Raw genomic sequence first — 16,296 nt, 5'->3', positions numbered from 1 at the left:
TTTTTTTTTTTTTTTTTTTCTTGAGATGGAGTCTCATTCTGTCACCTGGCCTGGAGTGCAGTAGCTCGATCTCGGCTTACTGCAGCCTCTGCCCCTCAGGTTCAAATCAGCCTCCCGAGTAGCTGGGATTACAAGCACACGCCACCACACCCAACTAATAATTTTTGTGTTTTTAGTAGAGACGGGGTTTCACCATGTTGACCAGGCTGGTCTCGAATTCCTGACCTTAAGTAATCCGCCCACCTTGGCCTCCCAAAGTTCTGGGATTAATAGGCGTGAGCCACTGTGCCCTGGCTCTATTTATTCTTAATACTTAGAGGTATCACATATCCATACCAAGGCTTCATTGTGGGTTTTGGACAAATTCTTAGGCTGTGGTAGACTTGCAAACATAGATTCAATGATGGGCAAGATCATCGTTCTAGAATTGTTGGGCAGAATTACTTTGTCAACTTTAGGATTAGCCTCCGGAAGTATTAGTAGTCTAATTATTTGGATATGTTACAGTATTTGTACAATTCCTGTTTAGATTGGATGACTTGTGAAGTGAATTAACTTTTACCTAATGCTTGGTCAAAATCTTACAAGGGGCCTTGAAAATAATCTCTATTTTAGAAGCTTTCCTTGTCCCAGAGTAAGCCAAAACTTGTATGGAACCAATGTTAGCAAAACTGATAAGCACTTAACTTTGGTTCTAAGTCTGGATCTGCCTTTCCCTGTGTGCCTGTGTTGTTTTTCTTGTTTACTTAAGTACTGGGGAAGAGAGACCTCAGGAAATCTGTGGGCCTATGTTACACGAAGTAGCCATACCACACTGGATAATCTGCAATGTGAATAACCAAGAATTAGGCAAACCTATTGGGAGACCTTTACATTATTCCATTTTCACAACCTGGAAAGGTGGATGCTAAACTGAAAACAGGTTTGGCTAGCTGCTCAGTTATTGTAGTGTTCTATAATTCTTCCTGTAAAAGACTTTATATCAAAGGAATCCCTTTGCAAAGTAGACTTAGCAAGAATGGAGGCTAGACTAATAAAAAACAGGTATAAAATAGGGGTAGTAAATGTGTTTTTACAGATTATTCAGTGAATCTGTTAGCCCAAAACCAGACACTCGTTCTCAGTCTGCTACCTGCCCCTTCTTCTATCCCTTAAATTTCTACTTTTCTCATTCTAAAACTTTTTATAAATAATGGAGATTGGGGATGTTTGTTTATAATACACTGTGAACATCTTTTCCTTGTCAGTATACTTCTACAACGTAATTTAATGGTAGCAGTAATATTCTCTTTTCTGGCTATCTCGTAACTTAACCATTTGCTCTTAGTGACTAATCGAAGTAACTATGGGCAGTGGAGCCCTGATGAAATACAGCGAAGGACATTGAGATGCCTCAGGAGGAGATTCAATTTAGTAAAGATTTAAAATAGCTGTTCTCTTTAAAGTGGCATACCTTCCCCCTCGGGTATATCAGAGTAACTCTTCCTATTAAGTTTCTTCAGCTGATTATATGGAATAATTGAAAATTGTGAAAGAAATGTTCCCGCCATTGAGATTTTCTACTGCCTCCATATTCATTTATCTGCATTTTAAAGGATAGCATTTGTACACCAGTCAGGAAAACTTCATAAGGAGGATAAGTGATTAGATATTTTAAATAGTAAATGGAGTTCACTGGTCAGAGATTGGAATTGGGAGGGAAAATGGCTGAAGAGAAACCACACATTTCTAAGCCCTTGGGGTGAGTTTAGATCCTCATTAGTCTCATGGAAAATGGGGATATTTGTAACTTGATTACTAAATGAGCTGTAAAAATAGACTTCCTGCTGCCTTTGAATGTGTTTTAAATGATAAATCTTCAATCTCTAAAAGCATGTGCGTAAGTACTTTCCTTTTGTAATGTGGAAGTTTTAAGAAGGAACTACAGTATTCAGCTGAGTTTAAAACAAAAACTGAAAAGAACTGGCTTAGTAAGAAGAGGCTTGCTAGTTTAAGAAGAGGCAGTAAATGAGAATCAAGATTATATAAATCTGCTCAATTCCTACCAGTAACATTTCAGTTTACCCAAAGCTGCTAGCAGTGTTATGCATAATTTACTGCATATATTAATATGGAGCATGAGGATGGGACAAATCAGTCACACCATCTTCAGGGCTGCACAAAACTTAAGGATACAAACATGACCTGTACCATAAAGTAAGTCAGATGGTGGTTCTTCTAAATTAGAATCTTCTTGGATAAGTCAGCAATAGTTTACCTGTATTCAAAATGGAAAATCTGAGGGTTTCTTATTTAATCCTGAAACTGAGTGTAATTACTTAAAATTTGGAAATAAAATGTAGATATTCCCCTATATTAAAGCATTAAGGCTTTTATATCTGTTTCATGACATTTTCAAGATCAGAAACACTGAGTGGAACTTTTGACATGATCTGTTTCTGCAATTTCAGGGAAATTACCAAAGTATCACAAGGGACATGAATGGGTAGTGGTTTCAAGTCTACTTGAGTCAGATGTGAAGTGCTAGGCATTATACCTTAACTATAAAACTAGGGCTAGGTGCAGTGGCTGATTGATGCCTATAATCCCAGCACTTCGGAAGGCCGAGGCTGGAGGATCACTTGAACCCAGGAGTTCAAGAGCAGCCTGGGTAACAGGGAGACCCTGTCTCTAGAAAGCTAAAATTTCAAAAAGGATTGAGGGAATACTTGATAATTTGTGGATTTGGCTAATGCCCAACATGTGTAAATTAGCCAGGTTTATTAGGTGACAAGAGAATGTGATCATAGAGTTAATAAATAGCAATACCTATTGAAAAATTATTAGTATTGTTGAAGTAAAATTTTCTGAAAGACCATTTAAAACAACAGAGAAATACTGGACAGATAGACTGTGTTGCCCAGGCTGGCCTCAAGCGATCCTCCAGCCTTGGCCTCCCAGAGTGCTAGGATTACAAACATGAGCCACTGTGCCCAGCCTACTTAGGATGTTTTTTAAAAAATCCTGGAAGCTCTAGTTATCTAGAGGCTAGGCAGATCTTTCTAAGTTTGTGTCATCAGTGGATGGGTGAAGGTTCTCAGAATTCATATTCTGAGAGCTGCCATCTCATTTGAATTTGAGAAAGCAAACTCCAAAATCTGCTTCTCTTGGACTGTTCCCAGTGGCTTTTCTTGAACCACACATAATCCAATGAAAAGATCTTATTCTCATGACTAGAAGCTTGTGAGAACTCTTGAGTCAGTCGTCTTTTATGTTTTCCTAAGCAGGTGATTCCAAGTGCTTTTTCAAAAATGCATCCTTATGTTGAAGATTGTATTTGTGTCAAGGATTTCAGAAATGGTCCCTTTTCTTTGCTAGTAGGCAAACTTTTTTGATGTTCCTATTACTTTAGATGGTGCCCTTATCTTTTTAACTTTCCCCAGGAATAGCATCCTTCTGCCATCCCTTCCACCGTCACCACTACTTAGACACCCTTAGGTGCCACCCCTTCCCGAGAAAAGATAGAATCAGGACTCCACACCTCTCTCTCCCTGGGGTCTTAAAATCCAAGTAGACCAATGAAGGGAATTTAGTGTGTCACCTTTTAGAGTACATCTGATTTTTCAGTCATTTCCTATGCTTTCCAAATCCTGGTCATTACACCTAGAAACTGCTCCTGGGCTAGCCCTACAAAGGTGTCAAGGCATGGGAGTTGTAGAATTTCACTGTAGTCTCCAACTTGGGCTTCCATTTCAAGTTCCCTTATTTTCTGGCTTTGTCAGAGGGTACTTAATCCCATATTTTGCAGATTAATATTTTGCATCTCATTTTCCTTATCTGTAAAATGGAAATAATTGCCTCTGAGAACTGCCTGAAACCTAAGTATGAAACTAAGGCATAGAAATGCTTGCTGTGAAGTACATAATTTACTTTCATAGGTAGCATCCTCTTGTTCTGATTCTTTTAAAAATCCAGCATGACCCTGAAAATACTGTTGAAGTGCTCTGGAAGAGCAGTGTAAAGTAAAAGTGAAAAGCCTTTGGGGTTTGAAGCACTACCTTTAGTTGTGTGGCCCAGTTAGTACAAAGTGAACTCAGGTGCATAGTTTTACTTAATCTTTACCATAGCCCTAGAGGTGGAAGTATTATCTCCATTTTTCAGAGAATAAAGCTGAGGCTTAAGAGTAAAAATTAATAAAGAGTAAAAAATAAGTAACAGGCTTAAGGTAAAAATTCCCAAGTCTAAAGGCATTTTCAGAAGATTCCATGGAAAATGCCTCAGTTGCTTGCAAATGTGAGCATTTTTCATTTAACTGGGCATGCCAATCAAAATATTTCAGTGGCCCTTTTTAATGATAGGATTAATTCATATCCTCAGACTGTCATGATCATGAAGAGCTTGAGCTAGTTAAGGCACAAATAGTTGTTTCAGAATCGATTTGTTGATTCAGTGAGCACTTGCCTTGCCAAGCAAATGAAATGTCAAAATCAGTCAAAGCTTTGGTGGAGTCAGAATTTTTACTTAGTTTCATCTTTGACGCCATAGCATGAGCAGATAGTGGCCCAGCCAGATAACTTTGTTGACTTTTTGAAGGATTGGTCTTTTTCTAGAATAATGCAAATCCATTGACTTAAGTGTTTGTAGTTCTGAGTATGTAGTTTGCCTTGTCCTAGAGAGAAAAATCAAGAATGGGGGATGGACCTCATATTTTACTACTATGTGATGCTTTTTTTTTTTTTTCTTCCTGGACCACATTTGTTTTTTTGTTTTTGCTTTTGCTTTTTTTTGAGACAAAGTCTCACTTGCTCTGTCACCCAGGCTAGAGTGCAGTGGTGTGATCTCGGCTCACGGCAACCTCTGCTTCCTGGATTCAAGTGATTCCCCTGCCTCAGCCTCCCGATTAGCTGGGATTACAGTCAGCCGCCACCACCCCAGGCTAATTTTTGTATTTTTATTAGAGAGAGACGGGGTTTCACTATGTTGGCCAGGCTGGTCTCAAACTCCTGACCTCAAGTGACCTGGACCACATTTCAACCCCTAGCTTCTTTTCTGTTCTGGCCCATTTTCTATTGCTTTTTCACATCTTTCCAAAAGGCTATTTAAATCAGTCCACTGACCTATGAGTCTTCATTCTGATCCCAGTGTCTCTAACATACCCTTGACTTATAGCTGCTAAAAGTGTACCAATTGAGAAGAGGGTTGGTTCTGCTTCCGGGGATGGCTGCAGGAGTTTAAAGTTGCTGCCAGATCCGACACTTGTAAGCCTGTTTCCTACCCACCTCCCCTTGTATGGGTGGGCTAACCTCAACTTCTCCCTTTAGCTCAGGGGTACTCAACCTTAGTACTATTGACATTTTGGGGTGAATAATTTGTTGGGGGGTAGGAGGCTGTCCTGTGCACTATGGGGTGTTTACCAGCATCCCTGGCCTCCACCCACTAGATGTCAGTAGTACACACACACACACACACACACACACAGTTGTGACCATCACAAATGCCTTCTGACATTGAAAGCCAAACCCTCATTAGCCAGTCCAAGGCTTAAGCAAGTTCTAGGTTGAGTACTTGAGTTAAGCATGCTCCTAAATGTTTCATATACAATGACACTTAATCCTTAAACTCTATGAGGGAAGTAGTACCCCCTCCTACAGATGAGAGCCCCATCTCAGAGATGAATGAACTTGCCCAGGGTTACACAATGAGACAAAGAATGGCATTCGGCCATTCTGATGTGCATGTTCTTCACCCCTGCTGGGTGCTGCTTCCTCACATTCCAATTGAAATGCCACAGTCGGGGTTCCTAAGCCCGAGGACCCCTTTACAAAGCTGTCTCTTGCACTTCCCAGGTTTTCTCTAGAGATCTTGCTGCCAGGCAGCCAGACCACTGTGTCCTTTGGGCCTGCTTTACAGTCACCCAGGCCCGGGCCTGCTGCACTTCCCACCTCAGACAGTGCCTATTACCAGCAGCCCCATCAAGTTGCCTCAGAATCTATTTGGTGAAAGATAGGTTGTGCATGGAACAAACAAGAATTAAGCTGCCTGAATCCATTTTCTTAGGCTTCAAGTAAGATTTTATTTGAAAACTTAGGATGCCTGCACCTTTCTTGGAAGTCTCATTTTTCTGTGGTTTTCCTATTTGACCCTTGTTCCAGGAAGGAACCAGAGGACTTCAGAACCATCACCTTCAGGCCTTAGAAAGGGTTGTGGGGATGCTGTCTCACGGGGCTTTGGAGACTCCTCTTGGCTAAGTCCTGAAAGGGCTTAGAGGGACATCCTTAGTTTACTCTTCCATTAACAACATAGAAAGACACCTAAGTATGAGTCCTTGGTCTTCTTTCCCAGATCTGGATCCACTTTCTAAGGGTGTTCTAAGGGCAGCGCTAAGACCACCTGGAGCTAACCCCAGTGGACCTGTGTAGGGCTTTGATGTCACACTGGTTTGATCCAGCAAAGCTCCACAATGAATTTGTCACTGTATCACTCAGATCTTGAAGAAGTCGCTTTATCTCATCTACAAAGGGACCAGAAACCAGTGCTGAGGGAGTGTGCTCCAGACCTGTCCACCTCCTACCTGGGTTTCAAGGGCAAACACAGCCTTGAGACGGTGCTGCTTAATCTCACCTGAACCTTAGAGTCACCTGGGAGCCTTTTAAAGGTGCACAAGAAGATGTTTATTACATGTATCACATAGCTCCTGGAGGTATTGCTTTAGTTTGAGGCAGGTAAGCACTTTAAGAACACAGCATGCTCTCACAGTCTACGAAGCTGTGAAGATGTGTCAGGAGAGGAAATTGTCCAGCTTCACAATGGACCATTTTCCTTGGGCTTTTGGATACTGCTTTTTCATTTAAATCAGTGCCTGGGTGTGGGCTTAGATTTTTCAGGGGCTTCATAGGCTACATAGTTGCAGTTGCCTTTAGAGACATAAAGAGGAACAAAAAGCTCAGTGCTTGAATAACAGTCTGTTTTGACCAGGAAAAAAGGCACAGATGGAGGAAAACCCTGAAGGTACAGCAGGGATCCCAAGGCCCAAGGCAGGGAGAGAATCTTCTCCGCCTCCTTGAGTCCTCAGACCTGCAGGCTTCTGGTGCTCCCACTTAGATGCCTCCCTGTCTTTTTATTTCATTCCAGAAAGAATTCCATATATTATATTTGACCCTTCCGCCAATCCTATGAAGTCGGACAGCTACCTGATTTTACAGATGAGGGGAAGGGGGCTGAGCAGGGCTGCCAGAACTGGGAACCAGGAGGCCATTATGCCAGAGTAACAACTGGGGAGGCTGAGCCCACACGTGCCCATTTGGTTTGAACAACCTCCAGGTGCCAACCTGGAACCCACCTCTTCTCAGAATGCTTTCAGCATTTAAAGCTCTCTAAATTGGCTGGGTGCAGTGGCTCATGCCTATAATCCCAGCACTTTGGGAGGCCGAGGTGGGTAGATCACTTCAGGCCAGGAGTTCGAGACCAGCCTGGCCAACATGGTGAAACCCATCACTACTAAAAAATACAAAAAAATACAAAAAAAAAAAAAAAAAAACAATTAGCCAGGTGTGGTGGTGCATGCCTGTAGTCCCAGCTACTAGGGAGGCTGAGGCATAAAAATCGCCTGAACCCAGAAGGCGGAGTTTGCAGTGAGTAAGATAGTGAGATCTTGCCGCACTGCAGCCTGGGTGACAGAGCAAGACTCTGTCTCAAAAAAAAAAAAAAAAAAAAAAAAATGGCTGGGTGGTGGCTCACGCCTGTAATCCCAGCACTTTGGGAAGCCGAGGCAGGCAGATCACTTGAGGTCAGGATGTTTGAGACCGGCCTGGCCAACATGGTGAAACCCCATCTTTATTAAAAAACACAAAAATTAGCTGGGCATGGTAGCACAGGCCTGTAATCCCAGCTGAGGCAGGAGAATTGCTTGAACCCGGGAGGTGGAGATTGCAGTGAGCTGAGATCGTGCCACTGCATTCCAGCCTGGAAGACAGAGCAAGACTGTCTCAAAAAAAAAAAAAAAAAAAAAAAATCTCTAAATTCACAGTTTATATTAACAATGGTAAAACAAAGTCCTCTGGGTGTGAAATATTTCATTCATAAAAAAATACCTGTCTCTTCTGGGTTGTTCTTAGTAATCAGACTGCCCTGGCCACTCAAGTATTTGTTATTCTACATTACTGAGCACCTAGAACATGCAGGTGGCACTGTACTAGAGGCTTACCTATGACACCTATTATTTGAGGGGCCAGCCTTGCCCCTTAGCAGGTATAATACAGCATAGGACTTTTTTTTAGGATGGACTTGATCCCACACCAATGCTTCCATGAGATGCCCTGTGCCTTGACACCCTAGAGGCCTTGTGAGGGACTTCAACCCCTAACCGATCCCTGGGTCCTATAGGAGAACACTCCATTCTGACTAGCTGGCATGAGAAGGCACCTGAGGTATGGCACTGTGCAAAACTGGAAGGCAGGTTGGCAAATAACCCAGGGCGTGGGCTGGCCACATGGAGTTATCAGCATGCAGGGCATCTGGCCCAGCCCAGCCCAAACCCTGGGTGAGTTTAGAGTGGACAGAACCTCCATGCTGTTTCAGAAGAGGAGAGGGGACTAGCAGAGGAAAAATGTATTAATTCTGAGACTGACCAGGGAGAAACATCACAGAAAAAAGGTGACTATCAGCCCAGAAGTCCAGATACTTGACAGGAGGGTCCAATACAGAGAGCAGCTTGACCAGATAAGACTTATAGCCAAGGATGGAGTGCTGGCAAGGACAGGGTGATGACTTTCTGCCAGGGCCAACTGGACCTGGCCAAGCAGGCAGGCGGAGCCCTGGAGGTGGCGGCTGAAAACTCTGGGCCTGGATGGATCCTCAGGAAGTGCTTCCACCCCCTCCTCATCCCCAGGCCCTTCCCAGGCCTCTCATTGCCATCCAGCCACCCTCTTCCATTGTTCCCTCCCACTAACATTCATCAGCTGGGCCCAGCATTCGGCTTGGGGAAACAGACACATAAAAAGGACTCTGTCCTTAGCTAGCTGGGTCCTTCCCTCCCACTCAGCTCTCCCCTGGGGTTTAGGAAACAGGACTTCAATGCATTCTTCTGATGCTGATTGAATTCCTTCCTTCTGGGCAGCTTTGTGTGCCCTTGGCACAAAATGGGAAAGGGAGCAGGAAGGGTTTAAAATAGCATACAACTGGCCAATTTGCACACCAACATAGGCTAGCTATTACAAACCCCAAAATCCAGGTGATGCAATTTGTTCCAGCTGTCTTTGGCATGGGCTCTAGCGTGGGTTTGCATTTTTAAGAGCAACGGAAATAAACATACCAAGTGCAAATTCTGTTTCTGTTGCATGTGTTGGCGCCACTGCAAGGTGTGGTTGCAATTCAGACTGCAACTTGCTTTGGTGTCCGAATAAAATGTGGTTGTTATCCATTCTTGGCCACAGGTTCCCTCAGATGACTTGTGGTCATCAGGTGCTGTTGGAATCAGCAACTTCTAGGAACCAGAAACTGAGACTGCCATGAAAGGAAGCCACTTCTGGGCGCGGTATTTAAAGATATGTTAGACAGCTTCTAGAAATGGTCACCACAGGCCAGAGTCCCTGATTGCAAATAAATACTTTTAACGTAAAACACATCACTCATGGAGAGTCCCTCCTTAGACATTTGAGAGGGCCAGCGTCATGAATACAGAGCGTTTATTTACAAAGGATGTTTTAAGTCACTTTATTAGTTACTATGTCTGTCATAACCAGGAAAGAACAGCCAGCCATCCTGGGATGTCGGTACTGGGCCATCCACTACATCCACTAGGTTCACTTAGTAGCAGCTGAGTAACTCAGATTTGTGCCTAGGCAAAATAACAAATATATAGGTCAGGGACCTTCTGGGTGGCTTGGGAATGACTGTGTCTCAGTTGCACAAATGCCAAGGGCCTATAATAGACTTGTTGTCAAGCTAAGGGTTTTGAGGAGCATAGGGTCACTACACCTATAGATATTTTGTTTCCCTTCTTTGAAAGGAAGAAAGGTCGGGCGTGGTGGCCCACACCTGTGAGCCCAACAGTTTGGGAGGCTGAGGCGGACGGATGGCTTGAGCCCAGGTGTTTGAGACCAGCCTGGGCAACATGGCAAACCCCAACTCTACAAAAAATACAAAAATTAGCCAGATGTGGTGGCACATGCCTGTAGTCTCAGCTACTTGGAGGGCTGAGGCAAGAGGATCGCTTGAGCCTGGGAGGTAGAAGCTGGAGTAAGCTATGTTGGTGACACTGCACTTCAGCCTGGATGACAAAGCAAGACCCTATCTCAAAAAATTAAAAAAAAAAAAGGGAAGAAATGTCAGATATTTCAGATATCAAAAAAGGGAAGAAATATCAGATATCACCTTATCAGGATGTTCTAGAATTACCTAATTTTTTTTTTCCTCCTAATCTTTGATTTGAATGACTTTTTTTTAGGTCTCAAAGCATTTCACAGCTATTGTCTTCCTTTTTAAGGGCAGGAGAGGAGATCCTGGGTAAGGAAAGTGGCTGGGACATGAAAAGCCTTTTTGCTCAAAATCACATAATTATTCATCAGTTGAAAGTGGAATTAGAAACCAGGATTCCTACTGCCTAGTAAAATTTCTATTTTACATCCTGCTGCCTCTGTTACTTGGCTCTAATTTTCCTCCTACTTCCCCCTAGAAACGTCAACCTGTCACAGATACACACCTGAAATTCCACCATTAGAGCTTCATCTGTTCTGCTTAAGGGATGAATGTGAATTAAATTGCAACTCCTCCTAGAAGGAAGGTATCTTTAACTCAGGGATCAGCCAACCTTTTCTGCAAAGGACCAGATAATATTTTAGGTTTTGCAGACCATACAGTCTGTCGCAAGTATGCAACCTGCCTTTGTAGCACAAAAGCAGCCATAAACCATACAAGTGAACAAAACATTATTTATGGACACTGACATTTGAGTGTCATATGATTTCCACATATCACAACATATTCTACTGAGTTTTTTTCAACCATTTAAAAATGGAAAAATCATTCTTAGTTCATAGGCTGTACACAAACAGGCAGTGGGGCGCATTGGTGCAAAGGCTGTGTGGTTTACTAGTCCTTGCTCTAAGGTGTCCTTGGTCATTGGCTGTGCTTTGTGGGTAAAAGTTCTATTGAAAAGACTGGGTGAGAAAACTGAGTGAACAGGAAGCCACCAAGCACCCTAAGCAGGAGGTGGGGAGTGCAGACAGGTCACCACCATCTGCAGTGTGGCCACTGCTGTCTTGAAGCTGTACCTTGAGCCCATCTACAAGGCAGCAGCTGCCCACTGGACCGTCTGTGCAGCCACTGCATTTGGGGCACCCACTGGAGCCATTCAGACCCACTGTCCACCTAAGGGTAAGCCAGATGTTCCTACACGCTGCAGCTCAGCTGCTCCAAAGTTCAGCTCCTTTCCTCCAACTCCCCCATCTGTCTGTTAGGATCCTTGCCTCGCCATAAAGAGGCTGAAAGGTCATTGTTCCATGTTGCTGTTAAATGCAAGAGACTTTGTTTCTGTTTTAAAATACAAAAACCATTCGAGGAGGAGGTTGTTGCTATAGACTGCCACATGGTAGACACTAGGCATAAGGTGCTATCATCTTGAAAGCACTTGCTCTTACTATCTCATTTGGTTCTCCTGGGCAGAGTAAATAAGAAGATGCAATTATCACCATTTTACACATGGAGAAACTAAGGCTCAGAAGTTAAAGTGACTTTCCTGAGGCAGAGCAGAGGAGGAGGGTCTGCATTCAGGTCTGACTCCAAAGCCCTGACTTCCAAAGCTTGCAGTGCACTGGGATGACTCCAGGAGGGCAGGTGTGCAGAGAGTAGCTCCTGTAGAGCCCAGCCTCCTCCCACCCTCCCACCCGGATGAAGAGCTGGCTGAGCACTCATGGCCCAAAAAGGTGGCTGGCCACTCCCTGCAGCCTCAGACTCCCCCGGGTCTCACTGTGGGCCCTTCAGCCTGGCAGTTCCTCCGTGGTCTTCTGCCACTTTGCCTGGGATGGAAAAGGGCTTCCATCCACTGGCAGTGCCCACTGCCTGCCCCATTCTCCCCTGCCCAGCAGCTCAGTCTCCAGGGAGGTCTGCCAGAGCCTCAAGGCCCTACTGGGTGAATAGCCCTCCCAGAAAAGCTTTTGTTCTTAGCTATTTACTAGCTTATTGTATGACATGCAGTCAGTACTCTGTATAAATTTGTTGCGTGGATACATGAATGAATTAACCTTCAGGTGCCCCAGAAATCCCACCATAAGATTCCCTGAGTTTAGCTCAGTGGCATAACCCACAGGGTTTTTTAGAATTTAGTCCAATTGGGCCAGGCGCAGTGGCTCACGCCTGTAATCCCAGCACTTTGGAAGGCCGAGGCGGGCGGATCACGAGGTCAGGAGATCCAGACCATCCTGGCTAACACAGTGAAACCCCGTCTCTACTAAAAATACAAAAAAATCAGCCGGGCATGGTGGCGGGCACCTGTAATCCCAGCTACTCGGGAGGCTGAGGCAGGAGAATGGCGTGAACCCGGGAGGCGGAGCTTGCAGTGAGCCAAGATCACGCCACTGCACTCCAGCCTGGGCAACAGAGTGAGACTCCGTCTCAAAAAAAAAAAAAAAAAGAATTTAGTCCAATTGGGTGAGCCTATTGTAAGGACACAGGGAGCATCCACTGGGCCTTGCTCTTCACACACATTCACTTCATCCTCATGGCTGTCTGCAGTCAGCACCCTCATCACCCTATTTTACAGAGCAAGGGACTGGGGCTCCGTAACATTGAGGAACTTGCTCAAGGTCACCCAGGTGGCCAGGGATGGGGTGAGGATTGGACCTTCTGAGGCCTGTTGTCTCCACACAGTTCTCACCGGCCTTTTATAGGCACTAACTCACGCAGGTAAAGGAGGCTCTAGAATTACATCAAAGGCAAATGGGTGCATGAGCCGTGCTGAAAAAGGAGGGAGCTCAGAGGCTCCCCCATGCCAGCCCCAACCAGTAGCACCAGGCACAGACAGGCTACGCTGGAACTTTGTGGAGCTGCATAGAGCCTGCTCCCTTTTCCCTGCGGGATGCATGCTGGAGGCTGGAATTCCAGTGCCAACACGGGCAGGTCCAGAAACCTGGTATCACAACAGGCCTTTCTGCAGAAGCGAGTGGCCTGGATGTGCATGGATATGACTTGGCCCAATCTGAAGGACACTGACTCTCTCCTGGCCTGTGCTGTGCAGGAAATCCTGCCATAAAGTCACATGCCTTGGTGTGTCACTGCTTCTGGTTTTCAGGAATCCCTTATAAAAATGCATATTTAAAAAATAAAGAGGCCGGGTGTGGTGGCTCACACCTGTAATCCCAGCATTCTGGGAGGCCAAGGCAGGGGGATCACTTGAAGTCAGGAGTTCGAGACCAGCCTGGCCAACATGGTGAAACCCCATCTCTACTAAAAATACAAAAATTAGTGAGGCATGGTGGCGCATTCCTGTAATCCAAGCTATTCGGGAGGCTGAGGCAGAAGAATCATTTGAACCCAGAAGGTGGAGGTTGCAGTGAGCCAAGATCGCACCACTGCCCTCCAGCCTGAGCAACAGAGCAAGACTCTATCTCAAAAATATAAAGAAAGAAAAATAGCTATGTGAGGTGAAAGGAGTCCTGGGGCAGAGGGGGACAGAAAAGGTCCTGATATCTAATTTACAACTTTGCCCTACCAGGCACGTGGCCTGCACCAGGCCTTCCTCACACCCACCAGGATGTGGACTCAGCCTCCCGGGACGTGCCCCATAGAGGATGATGGTGGCATGTGGGGCCAGAGGAACAGGGTGGGCTGCACCCCCCATAGCTCACAGCTTCCTTCTCATAGGTCTCCTCCGTGCTTTCTCACTGGCCACAGCTTCCTCCTTCTTCCTTTACGCAGCAGCCTCCCACTCCCCAGCTCCTGCTACCAGCTCCTCCATGCTTACATGCCCACAACCCGTGCTGAGCCCAGCAGACAAGAGCCTTCAGCTACCAAGACCCACCCTTCTTAGAAGGCAGGAAGAGAATTAGAAATAATAAGGTCTTTTTCTTGAGATTTGAGGTCAAAAGCTAGCTAGCGGCTGCATAGGGAATCCCGCTCAGCTCTCTCTGACATCAGAGCCTGAGGCTTCCAAGCCTGTGCCCTCGGCAGTGAGGCTGGTAGGTGGGATCACAAACCCCTCCTCCTCCCCGTCCCTGCCCTCTGCATCCCTGCTCGCCGCTCGCTAACACTGCTTCTAGTTTCTAGAGGCAGTTGCAGAGCCAAGTTTAAGGCTAAGGAGTCCAAAGGAGTCCGGCACTGAGGGTGAATTTCAGGCATGTGGCAGGCTGTGGGGAGAGATCATCAGTCTTCAGGTGACAGCCTTGTCTCCACCTGTGAGCAAGGTTGACAAGGGCAGAGGTAGCCTCACTGCCTTCAGCTTGTCTTCATTCAGGCTGTGGTCATTTCTATAGACTAGTGGTACCCAGACCATCAGCATGATCGTCATCTAGGAACTTGTTAGAAATACGAATTTCTAACAGCAGAGCTATGGACAGTTTGCCTGGTCTGTTAGGGCCTCCGGCCTGGACTCATGCTACCATCATGTCCCACTACCTGCACACTCCTCCAAAACATGTCTCTGTCCATCAGGAACGTGGCCAATGACACCAGGTCTGCAGATAGACAGGATAAATTTGGTCATGATGGTCCTACAGGAAATGTTTATGTTCCACTTGATTTCCACACCCGCCGTCCAAGAGGATTTGCTTGTGTTCAATTTGAGGATGTTTGTGATGCTGAAGATGCTTTGCATAATTTGGACAGGAAATAGATTTGTGGACATCAAGTTGAAATACCGTTTACACAGGGGGATCAGAAGACACCAAATCAGATGAAATCCAAGGAACAGAGGAATGTGTACAGCTCTTCACGCCATGATGGTTATGACAGATACAGAAGTTCTAGAAGCCAAAGTTATGAAAGGAGATCCAGAAGTCAGTCTTTTGATTACAATTATAGAAGATCTTACAGTCCTAGAAATCAACCAACTGGAAAACCACGGAGTAGCAGAAGCCATTCCGACAATGGTGGATTCAAACACCAAAATCCATCTTTTTCAAGATCTACATCTCACTCAAGGCAGCCCAAGGAAGAAGTGAAGGCTAAATCACATTCTAGGTCTGCATCTCACACCAAAACTAGAGGCACCTCTAAAACAGATTCCATGCTGGGTGCAGTGACTCACACCTTTAATCCCAGCAGTTTGAGAGGCTGAGGCTGGAGGATCACTTGAGCTCAGGAGTTTGAAACCAGCCTGGGCAATATGGCAAAACGCCATCTCTACAAAAAAAAAAAAAAAAAAAATTAGCCAGGCATGGTGGTGCACGCCTGTAGTCCCAGCTACTTGGGAGGCTGAGGTGGGAGGATTGCTTGAGACTGGGAGGTCAAGGCTGCAGTGAGCCTTGATTGTGCCACTACACTCCAGCCTGGGTGACAAAGCAAGACCCTGTCTCAAAAAGTAAGTAAAAATAAATAAATAAATAAATAAATAAGATTCCAAAGCATATTAAATAAGTCTGGCTCAAGATATGAAAAGGAATCAAAGAAAAAAGAACTACTTATATCCAAATGTCAGTCAAGATCGAAGTCTAGTTCTAGATCAAAATCTACATCAAGGTATTGGACTGCTCCTAAATCCAATGGCCACTGATAATATAAACTATGGTTGTTTTTAGGCACATATCATTCATTTATTTATAGTTTGGTTTACTTAAATTATCAGGAATTGGCCAGGCATGGTGGCTCACCCTATAATCCTAGCATTTTGGGAGGCTGAGGTGGGCAGATCTCTTGAGCCCGGGAGTTTGAGACCAGCTTGGGCAACATGATGAAACCCCTATCTCTACCAAAAATTAAAATATTAGCTGGGCATGGTGGTGTGCGCCTGTAGTACCAGCTACCTGGGGCTGAAACAGGAGTATTGCTTGAGCCAAGGAGATCGAGGCTACAGTGAACCAAGATCACACCACTGCACTCCAGCCTGGGTGACAAAGTTAGACCCTGTCTCAAAAAAAAAAAAAAATCAGGAATACAATGTTGTAACAATACTTTAAAAACACTGTACCAGGCAATGGTAATAATTCAAATGATATGCTGTGGAGAAGCCACTTTTAAGAGTCAGTTTGTAACCCCGTGTCTACTAAACAAAATACAAAAATTAGCCAGGTGTGGTGGCGGGCGCCTGTAGTCCCAGCTACTTGGGAGGCTGAGGCAGGAGAATGGCATGAACCCGGGTGGTGGAGCTTGCAGGGAGCCAAGATCGCA

The 16,296-nt window shown here is 45.0% G+C and overlaps 1 pseudogene; it reads left to right on the top strand.

Annotated features, from left to right (window-relative positions):
- Positions 1 to 14,433: 14,433 nt before the first annotated feature.
- On the top strand, positions 14,434 to 16,033 carry LOC134808610 (serine/arginine-rich splicing factor 10-like; annotated as a pseudogene).
- The last annotated feature ends 263 nt before the right edge of the window (positions 16,034 to 16,296 follow it).

This window comes from Pan troglodytes, chromosome 17, assembly GCF_028858775.2.
Source record: "Pan troglodytes isolate AG18354 chromosome 17, NHGRI_mPanTro3-v2.0_pri, whole genome shotgun sequence".
Lineage (NCBI taxonomy): Eukaryota > Metazoa > Chordata > Mammalia > Primates > Hominidae > Pan > Pan troglodytes.
Note: the sequence above shows the minus strand (reverse complement) of the source record. Positions and strands in the feature narration are given on the sequence as shown.